Source organism: Podarcis cretensis, assembly GCF_951804945.1.
Source record: "Podarcis cretensis genome assembly, chromosome: 16".
Lineage (NCBI taxonomy): Eukaryota > Metazoa > Chordata > Lepidosauria > Squamata > Lacertidae > Podarcis > Podarcis cretensis.
The window spans coordinates 44,460,679-44,486,725 of record NC_137186.1 but is presented as its reverse complement, the minus strand read 5'-3'; the positions used below and the strand labels follow the sequence as shown (position 1 = coordinate 44,486,725).

The following is a 26,047-nucleotide window of genomic DNA, read 5'->3' as shown; positions in this document are numbered from 1 at the left end:
GACAGTACTGCAACAGCTACACGACGCACCCAGCGCCGGACATTTCGGCAAGGAAAAGACGGTGGAATTAGTAGCCAGAGACTTTTGGTGGCCCAAGATGCGGGGAGAAGTCGCGGATTACGTCACGAGGTGCGACACATGCCAAAGGGCCAAACCAGTACACAGACCGCCGGCGGGACTGTTAGAACCGCTACAGACCCCGTCCTAACAGTGGGAGAGGGTGGCCTTGGACTTTGTCACTGACCTGCCCAGCTCGAGGGGCAAAACAGCAGTACTCGTGATAGTCGACATGTTCACCAAGATGGCACACTTCATTCCTTGCGCGAAGGTTGCCACAGCGGAACAGACAGCCAAGCTGTTCATAGACCACGTGTTCAAGGTGCACGGCCTGCCACGGTCTATCCTGTCCGACCGGGGGCGCCAGTTCATCTCGAGTTTCTGGCGGAAGGTGATGGGAATCCTGAACGTCAAGGTCAACCTAGCGTCGGCAAGACACCCGCAGACCAACGGACAAGCGGAGAGGGTCAACGCCATCATGCAGCAGTACCTGAGATGCTACGCTAACCAACAGCCCTCGACCTGGGTGGACTACCTGCCCCTGGCCGAGTTTGCCTACAACAACACACAACACGTGTCCACGGGGGTGACACCGTTTTTCGCCAACAACGGGCGACATCCCAGGACCTTCCCGGGCTTAGAGAAAGAGGGGGAGCGGGAGCCGCAGGGAGCAGAGGCATTGGCAGAGGAGTTACAGGAGGTCCATGAACAGCTCCGTAGACAGTTAGACCTAGCAAAACACGCATACAAGGTGCAAGCAGACAAACACAGAAGAGTGGGGGAGGACATACAGGTAGGGGACTGGGTCTGGTTAGCGGCCCAGGCAGTGCCGGCCAGATCCTTACATAGAAGAAGCTAGGACACAAGCAGCTGGGCCCTTACCTAGTCGAGGCACAGATCAACCCAGTGGCTTTCCGTTTGACACTACCGGAGGGTTCCAGAATGCGCCCTACAAGGCACCTCACAGGTTTCAGGAGCCAGGGACGGCTCCCAGTCCGCTTAGTGACGCACCCAGGACAGGGGGGTGGCCGAGGGCGGGGCCACTCAACGAGGTGACGGAGATTTTGGACTCGAGATGGGGGGAAGAGGGGGTCGAATATCTCATCGCACGGGAAGGTGCCCCGGCCAGCGCCAACAGCTGGGTGCCGTACTATGCGGTGGAGGAGCACTACCTCAAAGACGAGTTCCACGCACTCTTCCCACACAGGCCCATGCCAGAGGATTATTTTGACGAATATCTTTTCACCCCCACACTCTCAGCCAGTACGTTTCAGGGGTTCTCCTCGGCTGAGGAGACGGTTCCAGAGACTACCTCGCCGGAGGGGTCGGTCTCAGACTTGGGTGCGGAACGCTCTTATTGGTGGGACACTCAACCCGAGGAGGAGTGGCGCAGGGGACTGCTCAGAGGGCCCTGGCACGCAGACTCCCCAGAGGAAATGGGGGAACAAGGGGGCATGGACGGGTTGGGGGAGGATCCTGGGTTCGAGCACGCCGGCAACGAGATGGAAGCGGAGGAGAGCGACGTCGATGTACCCGTCACGGACTGGCAGCATGCCAGGGGGAAAGACCGGTATCCGGCATGCACCCCTACAGCATTGGAGCACCCGGAACCCACGCCAGAAGAGAGGGAGGGGGGAAGGGGGGGCTTCGAGGGGGGGATGGATGTCAGGGACTCAGCGGGAGCGCAGGGAGGAGAAGAGATGGAGAGCGGGGGGAGCAATCCGAGGGCAGCGTAGGAGAATATGACAGCAGCCCGAGAGATTCCATGAGCCTCTCCAGCGAATCGGAAGATTCACAGAAGGGGGCGCCGATGGGCAGGGCAAGGGGCGAGCCAAGGGGGACACCCCAGAAGCAAGGGGCCAGCGGGGACTCCCAGAGCAGCAGTTGGAAATCAGGACCAGCTTCCCCACCAGAGCGCAGTGGGGGGGAGGAGTTCCAGGTGTCAGAGCCCACATATGCACCACCAGCGAGAGAAGATGAGTCAGGGTTGACCACGCCTCCATCGGAGAGCGCGTTAACGGTCAAGAGGAAAGTTGCAGGCTGGGCGCGCGCGCCAAGTTCAAAGGTACAGGCGAGCGGCACAGAAGGTAGCCCGGATAGGGAACCAGGTCCTAAAGCCCGCCGGAAGGAGGGGCAAGAATCGTCAGGGTCAGCGTCAGAGGAGTCCAGGAAAGATGAGACCCTAGCGGGCAGGAGGGCCCAGAGGAGAAAGGAACTTAGGAAGAGGTGGAGCAAGGCGAGAGTCTTAAACTGGTGTGGAAGGGGAGGAGACTCAGACGGGACTTCGCCGGTCTAAGGTCGAGACGTAGAGCTGCACGCTGCGGCTTTAAAATGGAAACTGAATCTCAATAAAGACTTTTGTACATAACTACAGCCTAGCGTTGGTCCTCTGTGAGCTGGGACCTGGAGGCAGCTCTGACAGTACTCTATTTCCCCCAAACTTGTGTACCAGCCCCAGTACCTTCCTTGCGATGGGGGTGGGTCTGACCTGTGCATCCTGAGTTCGTCTTTCGTCCAGCCGTGCCATTAGGAGGGCCACATGCTGTTCCAAATCTCGGTTCCTCTCTACCAGATTTTGCACTCCAGCTGCTTGCCCTGTCTCTCCGGTTTCCTTGGGTTGGCTCATTGTGCTGCCTCTCTTGAGCTGCGCACAAGCAACTTCAGGGACTGACGGATTGCTGTAATGGTTCTAGGGGGTTGCTCATGTGTAAGTTGCCGCCACTCTTGGCTTGGTTGCCTGGTTGAACCCTTTCTGTCTGGACAGCCCTTCACTTCGTGCCTGTCTCAGTCTCTGGCAGAATCCGTCAGTGGGCGTTTCTTAAACTTCTTCCAGCAAAAAAGTTCTTTGACGCCAAGTCTCCTCCTACTCTCCCTGCACGGAAGTCTTCTGCACAGGGAGGGTGTGGGCAGCGGAGTACCCGTGCTCTCCCCACTAGTCTCCATTGAAGAGTCCTGGAGCCTTTTCTCCGATTCCCCCATCTGCCCCCCTTCTCTCCTGGTGTTACATTGATTTCCTTCCCCAGCAGCTGGGCTGCCTCTCTCCCTGCTGGGACCCTCTCTGGCATCGCTCTGGAACCTTCCCTTCGCCTCTGGCTCTGATGGCAGTTCCCTGACAGGGTCCCTTTACCTTTACCTTTAATATAGCAATATTGCAAATGCTGTTCAAATTATCACCCCAACTACTTTTATTCAAAGGGATTTGTTCCTTTTGTCATGCACAACTGGTACACATAAGCCCCATTTAACTATTTATAATAATAGTAGTCATTCACTGTGTAGAACCAATGAGAAGAGGTGCTCCTGAGGTGCTCCTGAAAAATAATCATATGTGGCCTTCCTTACATGTGAACCAAAGTGATTTCTTCTCCAGTGTATATTCTCAGGCATCATTTGGGAAATTCCCAGTTTCCCCCTTTTTGTCACAAAACAGTGCACCCTCTGCCTGAACAATACTCCAGATGCTTCCTGTTTCCATGCAGCTGTGTGTTTCTCATGACCAAACTGAAGGAATGGGTTTCTGTGCAGTAAGTTTAAAACTGACTCAAACCCCCCCTTTTGTTCTTTCGAAAGAGAGCATTCTAAAATGCGTAAAACTTGAGCTGTTGAGCAAAAGCATAATAAGGGCACAGCTGCATAAACAAGCTCTCTCCTCTCCTTTATCAGTCACGGCAAGGGATGACCCTGGCTCTCTAGGGGAACAGAGAAAACACGTCAGTACCTTATCTTATGTGCTGAGCACAAAATACGTGCAGACCGATGTCCGGGGAAAACGCCAGAAGCGTGGTCCCGGAGATGATGACCTATTCCTCCCAGATAAGAGTAGGAAGAGGAAGATCCTTTATGGTCAGAAGTACAGGAAGGAAGATCCTTTTATGGTTGAGAATACCAGAGCAGGAACTCTCCTGTGTGGGTGTCTGAGGGCCCTGCTCTTGCCGCTTACCATCTACCTGGCCCAGGGCGGGGCCTGAAGCCTCACATGGAATGCTGCACTCTGCTGCCCAGGAGGACTGTGAGTGCCTGAGGGCCCTGCTGTTGCCGCTTACCATCTACCTGACCCAGGGCAGGGCCTGAAGCCTCACAGGGACTGCTGCGCTCTGCTGCCCAGGAGGACTCTCCTGTGTGGGTGTCTGAGGGCCCTGCTCCTTCCTGCCACTTACCATCTACCTGACCCAGGGCGGGGCCTGAAGCCTCACAGGAACTGCTGCGCTCTGCTGCCCAGGAGGACTCTCCTGTGTGAGTGTCTGAGGGCCCTGCTCCTTCCTGCCACTTACCACCTGGCCCAGGGTGGGGCCTGAAGCCTCATAAGGACTGCTGCGCTCTGCTGCCCAGGAGGACTCTCCTGAGCGCCTGAGGACCCTGCTCTTGCCGCTTACCATCTACCTGGCCCAGGGCAGGGCCTGAAGCCTCATAGGGACTGCTGTGCTCTGCTGCCCAGGAGGACTCTCCTGTGTGTCTGAGGGCCCTGCTCCTTCCTGCCACTTACCACCTGGCCCAGGGCAGGGCCTGAAGCCTCATAAGGACTGCTGCGCTCTGCTGCCCAGGAGGACTCTCCTGTGTGAGTGTCTGAGGGCCCTGCTCCTTCCTGCCACTTACCACCTGGCCCAGGGCGGGGCCTGAAGCCTCATAAGGACTGCTGCGCTCTGCTGCCCAGGAGGACTCTCCTGAGCGCCTGAGGGCCCTGCTCTTGCCGCTTACCATCTACCTGGCCCAGGGCAGGGCCTGAAGCCTCATAGGGACTGCTGTGCTCTGCTGCCCAGGAGGACTCTCCTGTGTGAGTGTCTGAGGGCCCTGCTCCTTCCTGCCACTTACCACCTGGCCCAGGGCGGGGCCTGATGGGCCTCACTAGGACAGTTGCTGTTACTGCTGGAGGGGTGCTGAGTGCTTTTAAAATGTTTTAAATTTTTTCATTTGAATTTTTTGTATGTGGGGATGGGGTGGGATGGATGTTTATTGGGCCTGGGAATTTGTTTGATTTTATATTTTTGTAATTTTTACTGTTTTTTGTTTGTATTGTTTTATTGGTTTTTTTTTTAAGGTGTTATTTTGTTCTTAAGGGGAGGGGTCAGGGCTGCCGGGGAGTAGGTCCCAGCCAACAAAATGGCTGGTGCATGGTTCACAGAGAGGGATGCACTGGGACAACCGATCTCAGTGATCACGGGTAGGAGGAGGAGTTATGCTAAGACCAGACCATGTCATTACAGAGGAGGCAGGTTTAGTCGTTGTCTGAGGACTATCCCTGCCTCTGGGTCTGGTCCTGACCGGATGGATACTAGAATCAGCAAGGGATACCCACATGACCTGAAAGTGTTGCTGTGCAATGCCAGGTCAATGATTCATAAGACCACTGCCATCCATGACTTGATCATGGATGGAGGACTTGACCTGGCATGTGTAACAGAGACTTGGTTGGATGAAGCAGATGGGCCTGTCCTTGCCGCTGCTTGTCCACCAGGTTTCTCTTATGCACAGCAACCCAGGTCATGTGGGCGGGGAGGGGGGGGTTGCAGTGATTTTTAGGAAGTCATTAGTTTGCACCAGGCGTCCTATTGGGAAGACCCAGTTTTCTGAGTGCATGTTCTGGAAGTTGGGCAATAGGGGCAGTACAGGATTCCTTTTGGTGTACCGACCTCCCCGCTGCACCAAGGATTCCCTGCCCGAGCTGCTTCAGGTTGTGGCGGATGTTCTCCTGGAGATACCTAGCTTGGTTGTCCTAGGGGATTTTAACATCCATGCTGACACGACCTTACAAGGGGCTGCTCGGGACTTCGTGGAAAGCATGGCCTCCATGGGGCTGTCCCTGAATAAGTCTGGCCCAACCCATAGCCGCGGACATGCCTTGGACCTGGTGTTTACCTCTATGGATGTTGGTGATCTGACACTAAGTAAAAGCGAAACGAAAGAAGTGCCATGGTCAGATCACTTCCTGGTGCAACTGGACTTCTCTGCGACCCATCCCCTCTGCAGGGAGGTGGGACCGATTCGGATGGTCCGCCCCCACAACTTAATGGATCCAAATGGTTTCCAGAGAGTGGTAGGGGATGCTTTATCCCATGTTGATGGCCTTTCAGCCAATTCCCTGGTGGCCCGCTGGAATGTGGAGTTAACCAGGGCTATTGACTGTTTGGCTCCGAAGCGCCCTCTCCGATTGCATGGAGCCCGGGCAGCCCCGTGGTTTTCCACGGATCTGAGAGCAATGAAACAATCGTTGAGACGGCTAGAGCGCCGGTGGCGGATAACTCATTCCGAATCTGACCGGACACAGGTTAGAGCTCAACGTCGAGCCTACCAAGTGGCAATAGCGACAGTGAAGAAGACTTTCTTCGCCGCCTCTGTTGCATCTGCAGAAAACAGCAGCAGGAGACTTTTTCAGGTGGTTCATAATTTAGCAGAACCACCTGCGACATCGGGGCCCAGTACGGGCCACATGATCTCCTGCAATGATTTCGCAAAGTTTTTTGCGATAAAATCGCTCAGATTCGGGAAGAGGTAGACTCCACCGTGGGAGCAGGGCCGGGGCGGGAGAGTGTTAGAGTCCTGTCTAGTCAAGTTGTGTGGAATCAATTCCATTCTGTTACCTCCGAGGATGTGGACAGGCTGCTTGGACGAGTGAAGCCAACCACCTGTCTCCTGGATCCTTGCCCATCCTGGCTTATAAAAGCTAGCCGGTAAGGACTGGGCGATGGGCTTCGTGGGGTGGTGAATGCTTCCCTTCATGAGGGAGCCTTCCCAGACCCGCTGAAAGAGGCGGTTATTAAACCGCTTCTTAAAAAACCATCTTTAGATGCGGCCACGATGGCCAATTATCGCCCAGTCTCAAATCTTCCATTCTTGGGCAAGGTGATTGAGCGAGTGGTTGCTGAACAACTCCAGGCACGCCTGGAAGAAGCGGACCATTTGGATCCCTTCCAGTCGGGATTCAGGCCTCATCATGGGACTGAAACTGCCTTGGTCGCACTGGTTGATGATCTCCGGCGGGCTAGGGACAGAGCTGAGAGTTGTTTCCTAGTTCTGCTGGATCTCTCAGCGGCGTTTGATACCATCGACCATAACATCCTTCTAGACCGTCTTGAGTGGCTGGGAGTTGGGGGCACTGTCATACAGTGGTTCCGCTCCTTCCTCCTGGGCCGTGTCCAGAAAGTGGTGGTGGGGGATGAGTGTTCAGACCCCTGGGCTCTCACTTGTGGGGTGCCTCAGGGTTCTGTCCTCTCCCCCATGCTTTTCAACATTTACATGCAGCCACTGGGAGAGATCATCAGGAGGTTTGGGCTGGGTGTTCATCAGTATGCGGATGATACCCAGCTCTAGCTCACTTTTAAATCAGAACAAAATAAAAGAAAAAAAATTCCTTCCAGTAGCACCTAAGGTGCTACTGGAAGGAATTTTTTTTCTTTTATTTTGTTTTGACTATGGCAGACCAACACGGCTACCTACCTGTAACTGTATTTTAAATCAGAGCCAGTGAAGGCGGTGAAGGTCCTGTGTGAGTGTCTGGAGGCGGTTGGAGGATGGATGGCGGCTAACAGATTGAGGTTGAATCCTGACAAGACAGAAGTACTGTTTTTGGGGGACAGGAGGCGGGCAGGTGTGGAGGATTCCCTGGTCCTGAATGGGGTAACTGTGCCCCTGAAGGACCAGGTGCGCACCCTGGGAGTCATTTTGGACTCACAGCTGTCCATGGAGGCACAGGTCAAATCTGTATCCAGGGCAGCTGTTTACCAGCTCCATCTGGTACGTAGGCTGAGACCCTATCTGCCTGCAGACTGTCTCGCCAGAGTGGTGCATGCTCTGGTTATCTCCCGCTTGGACTACTGCAATGCGCTCTACGTGGCTACCTTTGAAGGTGACCCGGAAACTACAACTAATCCAGAACGCGGCAGCTAGACTGGTGACTGGGAGCGGCCGCCAAGACCATATAACACCAGTCTTGAAAGACCTACGTTGGCTCCCAGTGCGTTTCTGAGCGCAATTCAAAGTGTTGGTGCTGACCTTTAAAGCCCTAAGCGGCCTCGGTCCAGTATATCTGAAGGAGCGTCTCCTCCCCCATCGTTCTGCCTGGACACTGAGGTCCAGCTCCGAGGGCCTTCTGGCGCTTCCCTCACTGCGAGAGGCCAAGTTACAGGGAACCAGGCAGAGGGCCTTCTCGGTAGTGGCGCCTGCCCTGTGGAACGCCCTCCCATCAGATGTCAAAGCGATAAACAACTACCTGACATTCAGAAGACATCTGAAGGCAGCCCTGTTCAGGGAAGTTTTTAATATGTGACATTTTAGTGCACTTTTCATCTTTGTTGGAAGCCGCTCAGAGTGGCTGGGGAAACCCAGCCAGATGGGCGGGGTACAAATAATAAATTATTATTATTATTATTATTATTATTATTATTATTATTATTATTATAACATCTGTGGTGTCAACCTGTGTGTACAAGCTGACGTGGCTGGGGAAGGGGGAGAGGGTGCCTGGAGGATATATATACTGCATGAAACTTGTCATTTCTTTGGACTTGCTGTGGACTCACCACGCAAGTGCCTTCTGCTATCTGGAGAGCAGAATAAACTCTTTCTTTGAACCAACTCGGTGTCATTTGACTTCCTTCCTCCTGTCCCGGAGCAACGCAGACCCAATCGATGAACTCGAATAAGGCTACAAAACCTAACCTCATTTCTCTTTATCAACTGATAAAAGCCTCTTTGAGCTAGATGGTGGTTTAAGCTATAACAAATACATGCACACGAATGTACACACCCTTGCTGTTCCTGACCAGCAGAAGGCATTTGATTTTGTAAATGAGGGCCTTAGATTCTAAGATGCTGTATGTTGTCCAGTATTCAAAGTGACATACCACCTGATGATATGCATGCTTACTCTTTACGCATACGATTTCAGTCTCATTGTTTACTTGGCACTTCTAAATATGTATAATCTTGTGAAATGGTTGCCCTTTTATATTACTAGACTTATTTCAAAGCTGGCATGCTGACTTGATAAACTTGTTGGTTTATCTACTTATTTATTTTACCCCCAGCTTTCCATTGCAAGAGGAATGCTCATGGCAACTTGCAGTATTTTAAATACAAGGAGTGCATGCTAATGCTCTCTTCACCCTCTTGTTCACTGTGCACTCACTGCATTTGCAGTGCTGGATTTTTCATCCATAGTCACATGGATTGTTGAAAATGCAGATGCATTATAAAATGCTTCTGTTTGATGAGTTGTTTTTCAAACCAGCTTCATGCCAATTTCCATTATTAATTCACTTCTAGCTAAAGTATGGACACCTTTGCATAGTGTAAATACATCCTTGTCCTATCAGCATCAATGGCTCATGTGTGTATACAGACAGTAACAAATGGAAGCCCTGATGATGTGAACACTGGGGAAAGAGCTGTGAAATGAACATGGGGAGGCAACAGGTGTGGGGACCTTCACTGGGGCACAGCTGCTGAGCTATCCTCCTGACACACCTTCCTTGCAGCTTACCAGAGGGCTGGTGAGGTCAGGGCTCTGTAGATGCCCAGTACTGGATTGATTCCACTGGTGCATCTGCACAAACCCTTACCTTACAATTTCCTTGCTCTTGTCCTGCCCAGATAGGCTGCAGTGATGCTGATGCTGGTTGGGTGGCTCTGCCCTTACCACAGCTGCTGCTATTGCCCCTATCATGGCAATATAAAGCATTACCTGGAGACTAAAATTGAACAGCATGAAAGCCAAATGCTTGTGTCAGGGACTCAGCGGGAGCGCAGGGAGGAGAGGAGATGGAGAGCGAGGGGGAGAAATCCGAGGGCAGCGTAGGAGAATATGACAGCAGCCCGATAGATTCCATGAGCCTCTCCAGCGAATCGGAAGATTCACAGAAGGGGGCGCCGATGGGCAGGGCAAGGGGCGACCCAAGGGGGACACCCCAGGAGCAAGGGGCCAGCGGGGACTCCCAGAGCAGCAGTTGGAAATCAGGACCAGCTTCCCCACCAGAGCGTAGTGGGGGGGGAGGAGTCCCAGGTGTCAGAGCCCACATATGCACCACCAGCGAGAGAAGATGAGTCAGGGTTGACCACGCCTCCATCGGAGAGCGAGTTAACGGTTAAGAGGAAAGTTGCAGGCTGGGCGCGCGCGCCAAGTTCAAAGGTACAGGCGAGCGGCACAGAAGGTAGCCCGGACAGGGAACCAGGTCCTAAAGCCCGCCGGAAGGAGGGGCAAGAATCGTCAGGGTCAGCATCAGAGGAGTCCAGGAAGGATGAGACCCTAGCGGGCAGGAGGGCCCAGAGGAGAAAGGAATTTAGGAAGAGGTGGAGCAAAGCGAGAGTCTTAAACTGGTGTGGAGGGGGAGGAGACTCAGACAGGACTTCGCCGGTCTAAGGTCGGGACGTAGAGCTGCACGCTGCGGCTTTAAAATGGAGACTGAATCTCAATAAAGACTTTTGTACATAACTACAGCCTAGCGTTGGTCCTCTGTGAGCTGGGACCTGGAGGCAGCTCTGACAGCTTGCTTAAGCAGAAAGATTCTTCACCTGGTGGCGAATATTTGCAAATGAAGAGGCAGGGTAAATCTCATCAGGCAGGAAATTCCATCATCTAAGCTAGGGGGTCACCAAAACAGTGCCTAAGTGGGCACCAGCAACTGCAGAGGTCTTTTCTGGTGCCTTCCAGAATGAACCACTCTGTTGGAGTCAACAAAATAAGCTGCAATATATGCTTGATTGCAGCATGTGTATGTTACCCATAGCAGTTTTCCCTGGGCCCAAAAGGTTGGCAACACCTAACTAGGCTACCACTATAAATTTAAAGCTGTTTTATATCCTGAAAAAGAAAAGCATGCCACTAGGTGGCAGTGCACACTTACTCCTTACGTAAAGCAGTGGAGTATTTTGTAATACAGTATGTGGAGTATTTGAGTGTCTGTGTGAGAATGAGACACAAGGACTGAAGCAGATATGGTAGCGGAAGCATTTCAAAAAAGTTTATTTTCAGTGCTGAAATTTGATTTCTAGAGATTACCTCAAAGCGACATCTTAGGCCCCTTCTGCACTATACATTTAAAACAGTACAACTTTAAATAGTCATACAACTTTAAATAGTCATCTTCCCCAAAGAATTCTAGGAACTCTAGAATCTCTCCCTTCACAGTGCTACATTTCCCAGAGTTCCCTGGGAGTACCTCTCTGAGGGAGAATGGGAGATGAAGAATTTCATTGTATTGGATCACAAAATTGATATGCTTACCAACAGGACTGGCCCAGGACATCTTGGGGTAGAACAGCGAATGGTGCTGTCTCCAAACAAGGTGCCTAGTGGCCAAGACTGATTGAGATACGTTGGCCTCTGGGATAGGAAATTTCACAAGTACCACTCCATGGGAGTAAAAATTCAACAACAACAAATTATAAGAAGTAAAAAAAGGTCTTTTCACATCATCCCAAATCAAGCTGTTTTCATAACTGTTTTCATAGCACGCTAGAGCAACATAGCACGCTAGAGCATGCACGTAGAGCGCATTGCAGTAGTCCAAGTGAGAGATAACTAGAGCATGCACCACTCTGGTGAGATTGTCTGTGGGCAGGTAGGGTCTCAGCCTGTGTACCAGATGGAGCTGGTAGACAGCTGCCCCAGACACAGAATTGGACAGCTGTGAGTCCAAAATGACTCCCAGGCTGGGCACCTGGTCTTCAGGGGTGCAGTTACCCCATTCAGGACCAGGGAGTCCTCCACACCTGCCCACCTCCTGTCTCCCCAAAAGAGTACTTCTGTCTTGTCAGGATTCAACCTCAATCTGTTAGCTGCCATCCATCCTCCAACCGCCTCCAGACACTTACACAGGACCTTCTGATTTGAAACAAAGGTAGAGCTGGGTATCATCCGCATACTGATGAACACCCAGCCCAACCCCCCTTATGATCTCTCTCAGTGGCTGCATGTAGATGTTGAAAAGCATGGGGGAGAGGACAGAACCCTGAGGCATCCCACAAGTGAGAGCCCAGGCGTCTGAACACTCATCCCCCACCACCACTTTCTGAACACGGCCCAGGAGGAAGGAATGGAACTACTGTATAGCAGTGCCGCCAGCTCCTAACCCCTCTAGACGGTCCAGAAGGATGTTATGGTTGATGGTGTCAAAAGCCGCTGAGAGATCCAGCAGAACTAGGAAACAGCTCTCACCTTTGTCCCTAGCCCACCGGAGATCATCGACCAGTGCGACCAAGGCAGTTTCAGTCCCATGATGAGGCCTGAATCCGGATTGGAAGGGATCCAAATGGTCCGCTTCTTCCAGGCGTGCCTGGAGTTGTTCAGCAACCACCCACCCGCTCAATCACCTTGCCCAAGAATGAAAGATTTGAGACTGGGTGATAGTTGGCCATATTGGCAGCATCTAAAGATGGTTTTTTAATTTGAAGCTATACTATGAAGCCTCGTGCCTTTGCTGGATTAAAGATTGGATTGTTGTAAAAAACACAGACCTGTTGGACTTGGAAGGTTTCAACATCAGATTCGGCTGGCACGCATATTTGTGGCGCAATAAGGAAAAGGTCCACAAAGGATTTTCTAATCATATTATTAGAGGGCCACTGCTGGAAGTATGGGAGAGAAATAAAAAATTATTGGAAAGAAGCACTCCCTAGTGGTTATTGCCAATCGACATCTTAACAACAACAAAAAATAAATATTGAAGGAGAAAGATGGACTTATGAAGATCTGTTAGTAAAAACAGAAAAAGGATGGAAGATCAAACCATATGAAGAGATAAAGAATAAACTAACAGGTTGGATTCAATTTCATCAAATTAATGCTTTGTGGACCGAAGACAAAAAGATCGGGATGAACGGAAAAAAATCCAGATTCCAGGTAGAAATATTGGAAGGCAAATCAAAACTCCTATCCAAAATGTACAACCAGCTGCTAGAATGGGATACTAAGGATGAAGAAATAAAAGAAGTAATGGTCAAATGGATACAATCTAGAGTACGATATTTGGAAGAAACTTTGGAATAAAGGCATGAAATTTTCAGCTTGTACAACACTTAAAGAGAACATGGAAAAAAATGATGTACAGGTGGTACATCACACCTGTAAAATTAGAAAAAAATGTATAAAACCAGAGATAAAACATGCTGGAAATGTAAAATTAAGGAAGGCAATTTCTACCACATGTGGTGGACTTGTGAGGTAATTAAAAAGTTTTGGGAACTTATTTATAATGAATTCAAAAATATATTTAAATATACCTTCACAAAAAACCCTGAGGCCTTCCTTTTGGGGATAATTGGAGAAGAAATTAAAAAGGAAGACCAATAAGCTATAGCAGAGGGTCGGTTTGTGGTGCTCTTGTGTATGTTTGCATACGTCTCATTATCTGCATGCTTACTCATGAGTGAACTCCATTCTGTTTAATGAGGCTTTCCTCATGTGTTTTAGGCTTGCGCTAGTGAGTCATCCTTGTTTTTGGTGCTTGAGCAAGGGCTCGCTGTGTGCGGGCCTGGAGGATCAAGCTGACCCTTGAGATGTGCTCAGAGGGGAGGAGAGCAAGGGCTTGGCTCAGTCAGCTGGCTGGCTGGCTCTTCCTGGCCCTGTCACTCAGCCATCCCCCAGTCCTGATGCCTGGACATATTTATAGCCATGACCTGTCCCCTCGACTCAGCTGCTGGCTCTCATCTGCGGTGGGAGGGAAGGGAGGGGCCCCCTTCTTAGCCTCTGCCCTCCTCCTCTCCGCTTTTCCTGTGCTTGGTAGGAACCTGTAGCTGCTCCTAGATCCTGGGAGGCTCTTTGTGTAGAAACTGTCCCCCTCCTGTTGCTGGCAGTGCTGAAAATAGAGAAGGTAGACAATCCCTGGGCTTGTTTGGTTGGGGAGGAAATTGGGGAGTGGGTTCTTGGGGAGTGATTGGGAAGGGGATTAATTGGGCAGGGGGCTGTTTTGGGATACAAAATGTCTTTCTTTCAGTGTGCTGCTTGCTGGGTGTGAGGGGCTATTTTTAGCCAGGTATGAAGAAGGCCTGGAGGAACATGAGGGGCCATCAAATGGCTGGAGCTGATTCCTTCAGCATATGGCTGTGCGTGCACACACCATAGGATCATATATGTTGAGCAAGACATGATTTAAGTGGGCAGGAATGTTCATTTATTGATTCTCTGAATTATCCATTCATCAGAAGTGAGCTGCCAGGCACTGATGAAACTAGGAGCATCCTGTTAGGTAGGGATGGAAAATTCATTTTCTGAATATTGATTGTTTTTGCAAAGGTGGCACTGAGGCCCCTTCTGGAACCAAGACGTTTTGAGAAGAGTGCCAGTGTGGTGTAGTTGCTTAGAGTGCCACCAGGGTTCAAATTGCCATGGAGCTCACTGGGTGACCTTGAAGGTCAGCCACACTGAACTCTCTCAGTCCTAACCTACCTCACAGGGTTGTTGTGGAGATTAAATGAGGAGTTCCTTGGGGGGGGGGGAAGAAGGATAGAAATGCAATAAATACATAATCTAGGAACTGACAAAGATGGAGAAAGCAAGATCTAAAGTGTGAAAATGAAAAAGAAAAAATCCTGATGCAAGTTTTAATCTGCTTTTAGTGTTAACATTGCTTTAACTTTTCGGAAGTCTTAAATTATTGTTGTTAATATTGTTCTTTTCATTGATATTTTTAAGTTGTCTTTTTTTGGAAACTGTTTTAGGTTGTTGTTTTACAATCAAGCCATGTTTAAATTTTATGAAAATAAAATAAAAATAAAAATCCCAGAAGCCCAACTTGGTGGGATGAAGGAATGTTTCCTTTTAAAGAAATCAAATGGGGGGACTGTAATGGTGGTGTTTACTTACTCATTGATAGGAAATGCAGAAATTTAGTCTTTGAGCTCTGAAATGCTATAGAGACTGCTAGCAAAGCAGGGTGTATTTGTGCGCCCCATTCATATATTCAGCATATCCATTGGTGCATGAGAATTTAATCATAGCAAGGCATGTCTGAATGAGTTTGAATCTGCTGATCGGGAGTGTCTGATTTTTGGTTTGCTGGATGCAAGTGTTGGAGAAAATCCGGCATTGAACGACTGTGATCCTGACAGCTGAACATTGTGAGATCCAAATTCCTCATTCCTTTCCTTTCTTTCGCTTAACGCCACTCACACAGAGAGCTCTCAGCAGAGGGAAACGGCCGTGGATTTGTGTGGAGAAGGCCCTACCAGGAAATCCATGGTGTGAGGAAAACTAAGAATCTGAAAATTTGTAACCATTTTATGGAGAGAGCAAAAGAGGTCCCTTGTGCTTCAAACAGCTGCATTAGTCAGAAACTGAAAGGTGAAGCTATTCCTGGTATGGAGGTGCAATGGTGGGAAAAGCTTCATCTAGGTGCATGCACCTGTGTATATGTATGTGAAAGGCAAGGGGGCAAAGAGGCCATGACCCTGAAGGAGGGAGCCAAGTGGGTAGGGGGGTGGCGGGTGAAGTCATCTCATGGGCATTGTGCTTTGAGTGGCATATTTCATTTTAAGCACAGTATACAGTAATTACTGCATTGCAGGGGGTTGGAATAAATGAGAACATGAGACTCTAAATCTCACAGTTGTGGGTTGGAGCCCCATGTTGGGCAAAAGATTCCTGCATTGCAGGGGGTTGGACTAGATGACCCCTATGGTTCCTTCCAACTCTACAACTCTGTGCTTCTACTTTTTCCGTAGTTGTCTCATTGCTCCTATTGAGACAGAAACTGGAGAGAATGTTAACAGCATTACATTGACTTAGAATAATAGAATTGTAGAGTTGGAAGGAACCCCAGGGTCACCTTACTAGGTGCAATGCAGGAATCTCAACTAAAGCATCCATGCCAGGTGGCCATCCAACCTCTGATTAAAAACCCCCAAGGAAGGAGAGTCCACAGCCTATCCTTCCTTGAGGGAGATCGTTCAGCTGTTGACCAGAAGGTCTTTCTGATGTTTACTCAGAATCTCATCTCTTGTAACTTGAAGCCATTAATTTGAGTCCTACCCTATGAGTCTCCTTCAAGAGATCCTACTCTGCTTTCCTTGTTTTTCAGAAAGGACCCACCATGTTGTAGGGCATGTGGAGATGTGCTTTGCTCAGGGTTAGATAGAAAGCCCTTTAAAGCAGGAGTCGGAAGCCTTTTTTAGCCCAATGGGCACCTTCCAAAGGGCACCCTCCAAAGGGCTGCATGCCAGCAGTGGCGGTGGGGCCCATAGAAAAAAAAGGGTGACTCCACTAGGTAACCACTCAAAAGCCAAAGGTTCCTAAACATAAACACTCTTCCCTATTTATTAATGTGATAAGAGGCAGTGTTGTGTAGTGGTTAGAGTATTGGACCAGGATCCAGGAGACCAGGGTTCAAATTCTCCCCCCTGACCATGAAGCTCACTGAGTGACCTTGGACCAGTCCTTGCTTCTCTCAGCCTAACCTACCTCGCATGGTTGTTATGAGGATAAAATGGGGAGGCGGGGAATGGTACAAGCCACCTAGGAGGAAAAAAGTGGGATATAAATGCAATAAATAAATATTATCCATCCAGGCATGATCAGAGCTCAAGGGGACATTCCGGCCAGCCAGAAGCAGGGGAGGGGATGGGCCTGAGGAAGGGCCAAGCCTGGGGAACAATCCTCCAGGCCTGAGCTTCCCCGTGCCTGCTTTTTGAGACAGCTTGGCTACTGGGAAAATGACTTGACCAAAATTTCAGAGAGTCTCTGGTGTTCAGGGTTAAGGCAAATAAATAATGGTCTTTCAAGTGTTGAAAGCATGTTGCCCTTCATAATCTTTAACAGCTTTAACATCTTTAACAGTATAAGTATTATGGGAGAGGGGCCATAGCTCAGTGCTAGAGCACCTGCTTTGCACACAGAAGCTCTCCAGTTCAATCCCTGACAGCTCCAGATGGGGCTGGGAATGTCCTCTGCCTGAAACCCTGGATTTCTATGGGGTTTAAGGCAGGGATTTCCCCTGGATCCTACCTGGAGCTGGCAGAGATTGAACTGCAGTCCTTCCTTCTGCATGCAAAGCAGATGCTCTGCCACTGAACGACTGCCCCATAGGAAAGAAGGATCAGCAAACCAGATTCCTGGTAAGGAAATATGCTTTTGATTTGCTCCCTGGCTAGACTTTGATCAAACTGACTTGTAGGCAGCAATTCTCCATGGTTGTTAGTCACCCATCTGCAAGAAGACAGTCCAGGTTGCTTTCTGGAAAAGGTGCTTGAGCTGACTGCAGTTTCTATAGCTAGGAGTCCCTGGAATGATCAGATTTCTCCTGAAAGTCCATCCCTGTGGAATCCAGCCAGCCAGTCAGGGCATGTCCAGGTGGCTCCAATTTCAGGGTTTCAGGCGCTTCTGATCCTTCCTGGCAGATGTGCTGAGCTCTGCAGCCCTGGGTGATTTTTACACTGGGCCACACAGATTGGATCAACAAAGGGTGCAATGGTGGTAATGGGAGTAGACTGCCTGGGGTAAGTGGAGGCAAAATATGCTGGCTTTTCTGTGGTTGTGTAATGCTATAGCACTGAGTTTGGCAATGTGTGGAGCCACTGGATAGCACATGCTTTTCTTCTCCTTGGACATTTTGCCAAAGACGCAGGTATGACTAACTCAAATGCACGTCGGAGCTGCTGTTCTAGGTCGGTCTAGCTCAGCAACATGGCAATCAAGGACAGTGGATTAATATCTTAAAGATAGTACGCTGTGCTGGTTGGGACTTATAGCAGCTGTAGTCCAAAGCATCTGGCAAACAAAAGGCTGCTGTTGTTGACAATACTGAACTGGATGGGCATAAGACAGCTTCCTGCAAGAGACCTTTGGGGACAGAGGGATGGACAACAGACAAAACAAGTTGCAGGAACTGTGGTGATACTTACAGGAGCTGTAGAGAGAAGGAGGCAACTCCCAAGCCTTCTCTTAGGGCTGGCTGGTTTTAGGAGGAAAGATCAGATGCTTTGCTCTAGTCCTAATTCCATTGTTAGGTGACACTCTCAATTTGCAGATCCTTAGTCCCAAAGCAGGGGCTGCATGGATGAAGCTGTGAGTAAGAAACGTTCTACATTTGCCTGTTAAAGCAATGATGGCTGTTAGTGGTTTGAACACGTTTGGGTGGGGAGATCAAGTGAAAGAGGGGGTCTGGGTCCAAAAGAGGTGGATTCAAAAATGGGGATTTGCACACTCTTCAGTGGGAGAGAGCCTCCAGATTTAAAAACACTCTCAGAGTTAACAGCAGCCACATAGTGTGGAATATAGGTTTTGAATTATGGTGCTGGAGGAGACTCTTGAGAGTCCCATGGACTGCAAGAAGATCAAACCTCTCCATTCTGAAGGAAATCAGCCCTGAGTGCTCACTGGAAGGACAGATTGTGAAGCTGAGGCTCCAGTACTTTGGCCACCTCATGAGAAGAGAAGACTCCCTGGAGAAGACCCTGATGTTGGGAAAGATGGAGGGCACAAGGAGAAGGGGGTGACAGAGGACGAGATGGTTGGATAGTGTTTTCGAGGTTACCAGCATGAGTCTGACCAAGCTGCGGGGGGCAGTGGAGGACAGGAGTGCCTGGCGTTCTCTGGTTCATGGGGTCACGAAGAGTCGGACACGACTAAACGACTAAACAACAACAACAAAATAGGTTGTTAAACCCTTTTGCATATCCCATTTAGTCTGCCTTAAGATGCTTGCCCCTCCTCTCTACCCCTCTAGCAATAAACAGACCATACACTGTTAAGTAAGTTTAAAATTCTTTTCTTACTAAATCCAAAGGTCTGGTTCATCCGTTATTCCATGCAGCAGCAAGGAGCACACAGATAGATTACTATTGGGTTTAAAATACAGCATAAAGTTTCAAACATGCAGTCTGAACTTTGGAGCAAGTTCAGACATGCCCATCCTACTTGGTTACATGAGGAAAGGAAATAGAAGACACTCCACTTCCTCCCTTGTGGGGGTGAGGGGCCATGACCTAGCTGAGTCTAGGAACAGAACTCTGCTGTTAACCCCTTCATGCACTAACTAGCGCTCATGCATAGTTATGTTTGTCTGCAATTTCTCACAACTCTGAAATACGCTCTCTCTAGATTTGGGAAGGTCTGCTTCTGTTTATCATAGCAGGAGCCCAGCAGATCGGACTAGAGGCTCTCATCCTGTCCTCACAGGGACTAACCAGATCCCACTGGGAAAAAGGAAGCTGTGAGCACAACAGCATTCCCAGCACCTGTGATTTCCAGCAAGTGGGATTCAGAGACATGTTGCCCCTGTTTCTAGATGTAGTGCATAGCCATTGTGGCTAGTATGCATTGCCAGCTTTATCTTAATAAAAGCGAGCTGGGAAGGGCTGGGCAATGTGCTCTGTGGGGTCGTGAATGCTTCCCTCTGTGAGGGAGCCTTCTCAGACCCACTGAAAGAGGCAAAAAATTAAACCGCTTCTTAAAAAACCATTTTTGGACCCGGCCAATATGGCCAACTATTGCCCAGTCTCAAATCTTCCATTCTTGGGCAAGGTGATTGAGTGGGTGGTTGCTGAACAACTCAAGGCACACCTGGAAGATGCAGACCATTTGGATCCCTTCCAATCCGGATTCAGGCCTCATCATGGGACTGAAACTGCCTTGGTGGTGCTGGTTGATGATCTCTGGCAGGCTAGGGACAAAGGTGAAAGCTGTTTCCTAGTTCTGCTGGATTTCTCAGTGGCCTTTGATACAATTGACCATGACATCCTTCTAGAGGATCTGGAAGCTGGGGGCACTGTTATACAGTGGTTCTGCTCCTTCCTCCTGGGCTGTGTACAGAAAGTGGTTTTGGGGGATGAGTATTTAGATCCCTGGACTCTCACTTGTGGGGTGCTTCAGGGTTCTGTTCTTCCCCCCCCCCTTGCTTTTTAACATCTATATGAAGCCGCTGAGAGAGATCATAAGGGGGTTTGGGCTGGGTGTTCATCAGTATGCGGATGATACCCAGCTCTATCTCTCTTCTAAATCAGAACCAGTGAAGGTGATGAAGGTCCTGTGTGAGTGTCTGGAGGCGGTTGGAAGATGGATGGTGGCTAACAGATTGAGGTTAAATCCTGACAAGACAGAAGTACAGTTGTGCCTCACAAGACGAAATTAATTCGTTCCACGAGTGTCAGGGACTCCCAGAGCAGCAGTTGGAAATCAGGACCAGCTTCCCCACCAGAGCGCAGTGGGGGGGAGGAGTTCCAGGTGTCAGAGCCCACATATGCACCACCAGCGAGAGAAGATGAGTCAGGGTTGACCACGCCTCCATCGGAGAGCGCGTTAACGGTCAAGAGGAAAGTTGCAGGCTGGGCGCGCGCGCCAAGTTCAAAGGTACAGGCGAGCGGCACAGAAGGTAGCCTGGATAGGGAACCAGGTCCTAAAGCCCGCCGGAAGGAGGGGCAAGAATCGTCAGGGTCAGCGTCAGAGGAGTCCAGGAAAGATGAGACCCTAGCGGGCAGGAGGGCCCAGAGGAGAAAGGAACTTAGGAAGAGGTGGAGCAAGGCGAGAGTCTTAAACTGGTGTGGAAGGGGAGGAGAATCAGACGGGACTTCGCCGGTCTAAGGTCGAGACGTAGAGCTGCACGCTGCGGCTTTAAAATGGAAACTGAATCTCAATAAAGACTTTTGTACATAACTACAGCCTAGCGTTGGTCCTCTGTGAGCTGAGACCTGGAGGCAGCCCTGACAGCGAGTTTTTTCGTCTTGCGATTTTTTCGTCTTGCGAAGCATGGACTTTGGAAAAGCTTCAAAAATCACCCAAAACCTCAAAAAAGGCTACCACACCGCATTCTATGAGTTGCTCCTCGAAGTGAATGCACGGTTTTAAGAAAAAGGAAACAAACTTGCAAGACAAAGGAAACAAACTTGCGAAGCAAGCCCATAGGGAAATCCGTCTTGTGAACTCTTTCGTTTTGCGAGTTTTTCGTCTTAGGAGGCATTCGTCTTGCGAGGTACCACTGTACTGTTTTGGGGGGACAGGGGGTGGACAGGTTTGGGGGATTCCCTGGCTCTGAATGGGATAACTGTGTCCCTGAAGGACCAGGTGCGCAGCCTGGAAATCATTTTGGACTCACAGCTGTCCATGGAGGTGCAGGTCAATTCTGTGTCCAGGGCAGCTCTCTATCTGTCTATCTGGTATGCAGGCTGAGACCATATCCGCCTGCGGACTGTCTCGCCAGAGTGGTGAATACTCTAGTTATCTCCCACTTGGACTACTGCAATGCACTCTCTTCTACCTTTGAATGTGACTTGGAAACTACAACTAATCCAGAATGTGGCAGCTAGACTGGTGACTGGGATGTACACAACAACAGCAGCAAGAATACTCATTGCAAAATATTGGAAGACACAAGATCTACCCACCCGGGAAGAATGGCAGATGAAGTTGATGGACTACATGTGTCAGAGCTGCCTCTAGGTCCCAGCTCACAGAGGAGCAACGCCAGGCTGTCGTTATGTACAAAAGTCTTTATTGAGGTTTAGTTTCCATTTCAAAACCGCAGCGCGCAGTTCTACGTCTTAAAGCCTAGACCGGAGTAGTCCCGTCTGAGTCTCCGCCCCTTCCACACCAGTTTAAGACCCTCGCTTTGCTCCACCTCTTCCTAAGTTCCTTTCTCCTCTGGGCCCTCCTGCCCGCTAGGGTTTCATCCTTTCTGGACTCCTCTGACGCTGACCCCCCTGATTCTTCCCCCTCCTTCCGGCGGGCTTTAGGACCTGGTTCCCTATCCGGGCTACCTTCTGTGCCGCTCGCCTGTACATTTGAACTTGGCGCGTGCGCCCAGCCGGCAACCTTCCTCTTGACCGTTCCCTCGCTCTCCGATGGAGGCGTGGCCAACCCTGACTCATCTTCTCTCGCTGGTGGTGAATACGTTGGCCCTGATATCTGGGACTCCTCCCCCCCACTACGCTCTGGTGGGGAAGCTGGTCCTGATTTCCAACTGCTGCTCTGGGAGTCCCCGCTGGCCCCCTGCTTCTGGGGTGTCCCCCTTGGGTCCCCCCTTGCCCTGGCCATAGGCGCCCCCTTCTGAGAATCTTCCGATTCGCTGGAGAGGCTCATGGAATCTCTTGGGCTGCTGTCATCTTCTCCTACGCTGCCCTCGGATTGCTCCCCCTCGCTCTCCATCTCCTCCCCTCCCTGCGCTCCCGCTGAGTCCCTGACATCCATCCCCCCTTGAAGCCCCCCTTCCCCCTCCCCCTCTTCTGGCGTGGGTTCCGGGTGCTCCAATGCTGTGGGTGTGCATGCCGGATACAGTTCTTCCCCCCTGGCATGCTGCCAGTCCGTGACGGGTACATCGACGTCAATCTCCTCCGCTTCCATCTCTTTGCCGGTGTGCTCGAACCCAGGGTCCTCCCCCAACCTGTCCATGCCCTCCGGTCCCCCCATCTCCTTTGGGGAGTCTGCGTGCCAGGGCCCTCTTAGCAGTTCCCTGCGCCACTCCTCCTCGGGTTGAGTGTCCCACCAATAAGAGCGTTCCGTACCAAAGTCTGAGATCGACCCCTCCGGCGAGGTAGTCTCTGGCGCCGTTTCCTCAGCTGAGGAGAACCCCTGAAACGTGCTGGCTGAGAGTGTGGGGGTGAAAAGATATTCGTCAAAATAATCCTCCGGCATGGGCCTGTGTGGGAAGAGTGTGTGGAACTCGTCTTTGAGGTAGTGCTCCTCCACCGCATAGTACGGCACCCAGCTGTTGGCGCTGGCCGGGGTACCTTCCCTTGCGAGGAGATATTCAACCCCCTCTTCCCCCCATCTTGAGTCCAAAATCTCCGTCACCTCGTTGAGTGGCCCCGCCCTCGGCGACCCCCCTGTCGTGGGTGCGTCTCTAAGCGGACTAGGAGCTGTCCCTGGCGCCTGAAACCTGTGAGGTGCCTTGTAGGGCGTGAGCACCAATCTATGAAAGACCGGGTGCATTCTGGAACCCTCCGGTAGTGTCAAACGGAAGGCCACTGGGTTGATCTGTGCCTCGACTAGGTAAGGGCCTAGCTGCTTGTGTCCTAGCTTCTTCTTAGCTAAGGATCTGGCCGGCACTGCCTGGGCTGCTAACCAGACCCAGTCCCCTACCCGTATGTCCTCCCCAACTCTTCTGTGTTTGTCTGCCTGCATCTTGTATACGTGTTTTGCTAGCTCTAACTGCCTTCGGAGCTGTTCATGGACCTCCTGTAACTCCTCTGCCAATGCCTCTGCTCCCTGCGGATCCCCTTCCCCCGCTTTCTCTAAGCCCGGGAAGGTCCTGGGATGTCGCCCATTGTTGGCGAAACACGGTGTCACCCCCGTGGACACGTGTTTTGTGTTGTTGTAGGCAAACTCGGCCAGCGGTAGGTAGTCCACCCCGGTCGAGGGCTGCTGGTTCGCGTAGCATCTCAGGTACTGCTGCATGATGGCGTTGACCCTCTCCGCTTGTCCGTTGGTCTGCGGGTGTCTTGCCGACGCCAGGTTGACCTTGACGTTCAGGATCCCCATCAGCTTCTGCCAGAAACTCGAGATGAACTGGCGCCCCCGGTCGGACAGGATCGATCGTGGCAGGCCGTGCACCTTGAACACGTGGTCTATGAACAGCTTTGCTGTCTGTTCCGCTGTGGCCACCTTCGCGCAAGGAATGAAGTGCGCCATCTTGGTGAACATGTCGACTACCACGAGTACTGCTGTTTTGCCCCTCGAGCTGGGCAGATCAGTGACAAAGTCCAAGGCCACCCTCTCCCACGGTTCGGACGGGGTCTGTAGCGGTTCCAACAGTCCCGCCGGCGGTCTGTGTACTGGCTTGGCCCTTTGGCATGTGTCGCACCTCGTGACGTAATCCGCGACTTCTCCCCGCATCTTGGGCCACCAAAAGTCTCTGGCTACTAATTCCACCGACTTGTCCTTGCTGAAATGTCCGGCGCTGGGTGCGTCGTGTAGCTGTTGCAGTACTGTCGCGCGGAGTTCATCTCCCGGCACGTAGATGGCTCCCTTGTGGAGGAGCAGTCCGTCGCGTATCTGGAACTCGTCGTCCTTTGCTGTGCCGCTGCGCACCTCCTCCATCTTGGATCGTGCGAAGGAATCCGTTCGCAGCTCGCGCCGTATCGCTTCCAGGTCCACGGTGGCCGAAGCGCATGCCCACGCCGTAGATGCGAAAATGTTTTTGGCCGCTACCGGTGCTGCTTCCTCCAGATACTGCGGCTTCCTGGATAGCGCATCAGCCATGATGTTGTTGTCTCCGGGGATATATTCTATCCTGAAGTCGAAATCCGCAAAGAACTCTGCCCAGCGGATGTGCCTCTGGTTCAGGAACCGCGCCGTGCGCCAGTATTCCAGGTTCTTATGGTCCGTGCGAACTTGCACCGTGTGTTTGGCTCCGATGAGGAAGTGCCGCCACGCCTTGAAGGCTGCATGAATGGCCAGCAACTCTCTGTCCCAGATGGTGTAGTTCTGCTCCGACTTGCTGAGTTTCCTGGAGTAGAAAGCGCACGGCCTCCAATCCCCTTGCGGGTTTTGCTGCAACAGGACTGCCCCCACGGCTCTGTCGGAGGCATCCGTCTCCACCCTCATGGGTCTGCTAGGGTTCACATGTAGCAGTTGTTCTTCGGAAGCGAAGAGACGCTTGAGTTTCTGTAGGACTGCTCCGCCTGCTCCGTCCAGATGAACTTCTTCTTCTTGGAGCTGAGGGTGCCCGTGATGGCCGCCGTCTGCATAGCGAAACCCTTGATGAACTTGCGATAAAAGTTAGCAAAGCCGACAAACTTCTGGACCTCCTTCCGATTGCGCGGGCTTTTCCAGTCCAGTACTGATCGTACCTTGGCGCTGTCCATGGCGATTCCCTTGTCGGACAGCTTGTAGCCCAGGAAATCCACCTCCGTCATGTCGAACTGGCACTTCTCCAGTTTGGCATAAAGCCTGTGCTCCCGTAGTCTTTGCAGGACTTCCTTGACGTCTCTCTCGTGAGCCTCCTGCGATTCCGAGAAGATCAGAATGTCGTCCAGGAAGCAGACGCCCTTCTTGTAGAGGAGACCCGCTAACACGTGATGCATGAAGGCTTGGAAGCAGTGGGAGCCATTTTGTAAACCGAAGGGCATAACCCTATACTCATAGGTGCCCAAGGGCGTAAACATGGCCGTCTTCCACTCGTCGCCCTCCCGCATGCGTATAAGATTGTACGCCCCTCGTAGATCCAACTTGGTGAAGATGCGTCCCTTTCTGACCGTCGCGAGCAAGTCGTCGATCTTGGGCATCGGTAAAAGCCGTGGGCTTGGTTTTCGAGTTTAAGATTCTGAAATCAACTACCAGCCTCTTTTGGGGCATGTCTTTTTTCTTCACGAAGAACACAGGACTGCCCCCCACTGCTTTGGATTCTCGGATGAATCCCCGCTTCAAATTGTGATCTATGAACTCCCTGAGCTCTTGCAGTTCGTCTTCAGACATGGAATACAGTTTTCCAGTCGGCAGCGTTGCCCCCGGCAAGAGGTCAATCTTGCAGTCATAGGGTCTGTGGGGAGGCAGCTTGTCCGCTTCCTTCTCGCAGAAGACCTCCAAAAACGCCTTGTACTTGTCGGGTACCGCTTGCAGCATGCCCAGTTGCAGCTGTGGGTCATCCTCTTGCCCCTCGTCCCCCTGGTTAGTCATGATGCAATGTTCTGCACAGTAGGAGGAGCAGAAGGTCAATTTATGCTGGTACCATGCCGATGCCGGGCTGTGCCTGTCCAACCAGCTCATGCCCAACACTATGGGCGTGTTTGACAGTTGGGTGACATTGAAGCTGATGACTTCGCGGTGATTTCCAATTCGCATCACCATTGGCGGCGTTTGCTGTACCACCTGTCCCCCTAGCAAGTCTCTTCCATCGACTGTCACTACTTTCAGGGGCATCGTGGCAGGCAGGAGCGCTATGCTATGTTGCTTGATGAAATCCACTCCTATAAAGTCTGCATTGCTACCAGAGTCAATGGTAATAGGGACTTCCATGGTGAGCCCATTGGGAAGCTGGAGTGCTGCGGTGAGCTGCACCACTGGTTTGGGCGGGAGGGGTTCTGTGGGCTGTAAGATTCCTGGGGACTGCTTCACTGACTCGTCTGGCTGGGCCCC

At 51.2% G+C, this 26,047-nt stretch overlaps 1 protein-coding gene across 1 annotated transcript in view; it reads left to right on the top strand.

Moving 5' to 3' along the window:
- The first annotated feature begins 13,348 nt into the window (after window positions 1-13,348).
- MYO18B (myosin XVIIIB) overlaps window positions 13,349-26,047 on the top strand; it is a 303,099-nt gene continuing 290,400 nt past the window's right edge. Inside the window, exons 1-2 of the mRNA XM_079957728.1 lie at window positions 13,349-13,439; window positions 13,475-13,859. The gene's annotated coding sequence lies outside the window, so the exon portion shown is untranslated. The remainder of the gene's footprint in view (window positions 13,440-13,474; window positions 13,860-26,047) is intronic.